The sequence below is a fragment of the Tupaia chinensis genome, unplaced genomic scaffold (assembly GCF_000334495.1).
Source record: "Tupaia chinensis unplaced genomic scaffold, TupChi_1.0 Scaffold139833_1, whole genome shotgun sequence".
Classification (NCBI taxonomy): domain Eukaryota; kingdom Metazoa; phylum Chordata; class Mammalia; order Scandentia; family Tupaiidae; genus Tupaia; species Tupaia belangeri.
In genome coordinates this window covers 1,707,822-1,712,396 of record NW_006199712.1, presented here as the reverse complement: position 1 = coordinate 1,712,396, position 4,575 = coordinate 1,707,822, and positions in this window count along the sequence as shown.

Here is a 4,575-nt window from a genome sequence, read left to right as displayed (position 1 = left end):
GAATTTTTTATCAGACATTTCCATGATTTCCATTGAACTGTGTGTGGATGAAGAGGAGTTATCCTTTTCCCTTGGGGGAGAGGTATTTTCCTGCTTTCCCATATTTCTTGTGGTCCTGCAGTGATTTCTAGTCATCTGGTTGATGGTTGGTTTCTTCCCAAACTTGGAAGTTCAATCTGAGCATCAAGGAGTGTGCAGAAAAGGAAACAGAAAGAGAGAAACAACAGAAACAACAGCAAAAAACAAACAAGAAACAGAAAAAGAGAAGAAAAAAACAAAGATAAAAACTTTTCAGTAAAACTATAAAAATGAATATTTAAAAAAATTTCAGTAAAAACCAAAAATTAAAAAAACTGCACAGCACGCAGAAAATGCTTCACCTTAAAAAATTCTAGAAAGCAAAAATTAAAAAAGAGATAAGACAGAGACAGAGACAGAGGTACAGAAAGACAAAGACAGGTACAGAGACAGGAGGCCTGAAAGGGGTCTTCCTACCACGCGAGTTTTGTGTGCTGGAGGCTGAATTATCAGTGGGAAATCTTGATTTCTGTTTCCCCAAAGTGGCTAGTTCGCAGGATCCATGAAGCTGTGTCTTGAAGAACCTGTTCCCTTTGCCTATTTGTTCTCTTGCTATCCTTCTCTATACTCTTCCCATCTCCACACCTTCCCCTCTGTCCCACACTGTCTTCAGCATGCATAACTATTTTCACTGCTTCTATGCCCTCCAGTATTTCAGTCTCTACCATAAAGTGCAGATAGTCGGTATATATTAAGTGGATATATACAGTATCTTTCTTTCATATCCTGGCTTGCTTCACTCAGCAATAGATCATCCATATTTGACCACTTTCTATCAAATGCCAGGGTCTTGAATTTTTTTTTTAATGGCTCAATAGTATTCCATAGAGTATATATGCCACACTTTTTCCATCCATTCGTTTGTTCGTGGACATTTGGGTTGGTTCCATGTCTTAGCAATCATGAATAATGCTGCAATAAACAATAATGTGCAAGTGCATTTCCAACTGATCATTCTCCTATTCTTTGGGTAGATACCTAGAAGTGCGATTGCTGTATCTTGGTCACTCGGGCACATGTACCCAGTGTGATTTTCAAGCCACCCAGTCCTGGACTCAAACTGTAGTTGTCCCTGTGAAAGTCCAGTGCCTTAACCACCATGTCACTTGCTGGCCCCTCAAAATTGATTCTTGACCTCTTGCTCATCCATGTGAATTTCATGACTACTTGACAGTGTCGTTAAAAACTCAGCTCAGATTTTTATTGAAGTTGCTTAGACTCTGTTGATTAATTTGGAGACAGTATTTATACTATAGAGGTTTTTACTCATGAGCATACTATATCTCTTATTGGGATTACTGTCTTATGTTATTCAGGTTTCCTATCATATTCTTTAATAATAATATTTATTTCTCCATCTTTACCCATACATTTTTGGGCTGTTGATTGCTGGTTTTCAGATTTGTCCCTATGTAGAATATCATGTCATACTGTTATTATGAGTGGAATCTTTTTAAATTAGATTTTTTTTGAGGGGGTACTAGTCTACTTATTTGGCAAAAGATCTGCTGACATTAATTGGTAAGAAGGTTGCCAGCAAAATAGACATATTCCAGGCCTGCAGATGACATAATGGTTATGTCACTGGACTCGCACATAGGCGACTGCAGTTCAAATCCCAGATCTGCTGACTTGAAACTCACACCAGGCACATGTGCATTCTCCTGGAAGGAGAATGGATTGGAAGAAGGGATTGTAATATGGCCATCTCCCCAGGGGGTGATTTCTCGCTTTCCCTCTCACTGTCTCTTTCTCTCTTTCCAGCAAGCACATGTGCCCAAAGGCAAACAAACAAACAAACAAACAAACAAACAAAAACCCTTTCTTTAAAAAAATAGACATACATTCCATCTGAATTAGAAGCAGGTGGATGCGTCACTAATTTCTAATCAATGGCTCAATGGGATATAGATGCTTATGTTCTGTGATGCTTTGAGGAAGCATCTTCTTTATTTTTTTTGAGAGAGATTTTTGCTATAGGGCGTGTGCACTCACCAGAGAGACAGAGACAGAGAGACAGAAAGCGAGAAATCATCCCCCAGGGGGCATGGCCACACTGTAATCCCTTCTCCTCCATTCTTCTCTCAGGATCTTGGGCACACACACACACACGTGCCCAGCATGAGTTTAAGCCACCGGGTCCAGGACTCGAGCTGCGGTTTACTACATAGAAGTTCAGCGACATAGCCATTACACTAATTGCTGGTCCCATGAGGAAGCATCTTTAAAGGGAGGGATGATGCTGTCTTCTTCGCTGCCTCCTTCCTAGCTACTGAAGTAAGAATGTGGAGGACCGAGGCATTAGGCAACTGTTTGAAGGTCCTGTTTCAATACATGGTGTACATTCCCTGGGTCTTCACATCATGGAGTGAAGTTTCTGGAGAGTTTGGCAGAAACTAGAAGTTCTCCGATTTTCAAATGCTTCCTTTTGATAGCAACCCAAAACTTTAAGACTGACATAATTCATGTCCATTTTTAAAAGCATGCTACTGAATTTAATGTATTATTATTCACTATAGTTGAGTCTCTGCTTGTAAGTGAGACAGAGAGAAGGGTTATCCTACTCTTGTTATCCAGGTCGTATTGGTATACTGAAATGAGTGAGTAGCTTTCTCACGTTCAGGTCCCAGAAACAATTTCAGTAAGACTGATATCAGTAACTTGAAGTTTTGATAAAACTGTCTATATAATTGTCTAAGCCTGGTGTCTTTTGGTGTGGGACGCTTTCACTCACTCACTCTATTTTTTTTGAACAGTTATTATTTTATCTCTGTTTTCCATCTCCCCTCCCTGGCCCTCACCTGTAGTGTTTCTCTGACCCATTGGCTCTGTCCTGTCTTTTCTGAATTTGCTGGCCTCATTAACCTGTCCCACTGCTCTTCACCTGGAACTTCAGGACACAGTTCATGGACGGTTTACAGCTGCCTCCCTTCTGTGCTTGGAAGATCTCCTTCCCTCCCCTCCCTGCCGGCTACCTTTCATCTCACCAGGACTGGCACTCCCCACTGAGCAGCTGTGCTGGCATCCAGTTGTTCTCTTTACTGTGGAGCTCGCCCAGCTCCTTTGTACTCTCTACTGGGTCTCACAGGGAGAGACTGATGCAATCTGAGGAACTTTACGATGTAGGTCAGGGGAGGTCCCTGGTGATGCTTCCATTTCCTTCTGACCTGACTATTTTGCCCTTAGGTCTTCCCTCTTTTCCCCCACCACAAACACCCCTGCCTTTTTCTCCAGTTCTAAAAATTCATTTTCTTAAAGGAAGCAATCCTGTCAACACAATCATTTCTCTCTTCTTTCATTTAGTGAATTATGTTGTCTGGAGTGTGGGAGAAGTTTGGTCCCATGATTAGGGGATGCAGCTTCTCCAGTTGCAGTTTTCTTTTTCATAGTTTCTTATTTTGAACTACGAATTGTGAACTCTAAAACTGTGTACTTAATAGAGAAGGCTTGTCCTCCAAAGGAGGCATTTGTTTTTCCTAAGAATCTAGTCAATATTAAGGTCTTAATCTTGCACCAAAAGATGTAAATCAGGATTACAATGAGGAGAAACAATTGCTTTTTTTCCTGCCATCTCAAAAGCCAACTTGTCTCAGAAAAGAGCTATACTGTGGCTGGCAGGTGGCATGGTGGTTAAGGGCACTGGACTCCCACATGGTCGACCACTGTTCAAGTCCTGGACCTGGCAGCTTGCTTTCTCACTTTCTCTTTCTCTCTCTCTCTCACTCCTCTTCTCTCTGGTCAAATTAAAATAAATGAGCAAATAAATAAAGTTAAATAAAATAATTCTTAAAAAAAATAAAGCAAGGGATCAGAAGTTGGCATAATGGCTGTGTCGCTGGACTCCCATGTAGTTGACTGCAGTTCTAGTCCTGGACCTGATGGCTTAAACTCACACCAGACGCGTGTGTGTGCGTGCCCAAGATCCTGAGAGGAGGATGGAGGAGAAGGGATTGTGACATGGCCATCCCCCCTGGGAGGTGATTTCTCTCTTTCTGTTCCTCTGTCTCTCTGACTTTCTGGCAAGCGCATGCACCCTATAGCAAAACTCTCTCCAAAAAATTAAAAAAAAAAAAAAATAAACAAGAAAAGAGCTATACTAACTTCTCTCGAACAGTCGCTGAGCCTGCAGGTATAACGACACCTTCAAAAATCAGTAGCACAAGCAGAGCAGCAGGATTAGGGACCTCCGTGCCCTAATCTGTGTTTACCACTGGAGGTAAATCAGGCGGAAGCGGAAGCTCAGGCAGATTGTTCTTTGACAAGTGCAATTGTGCTGAATGCAGCCCCTGCCACTGGTGAGGCTCTCCTGACCGCCTCACCCTGCCCACCCCACCCCCCTCATTTGTATAAGGCCTAGCTAGCCTCACTGAGCATGGGGAGAGGCAGAAGTTAAGAGATAGAAAGGGGTGGGGGAAAAGTTTCTAGTAGCATCTATGCTTATTCCAAGAGAAAACTACATCCTACAAATTGTTCCTGCCTTTCCTCATTCCTGTTCCT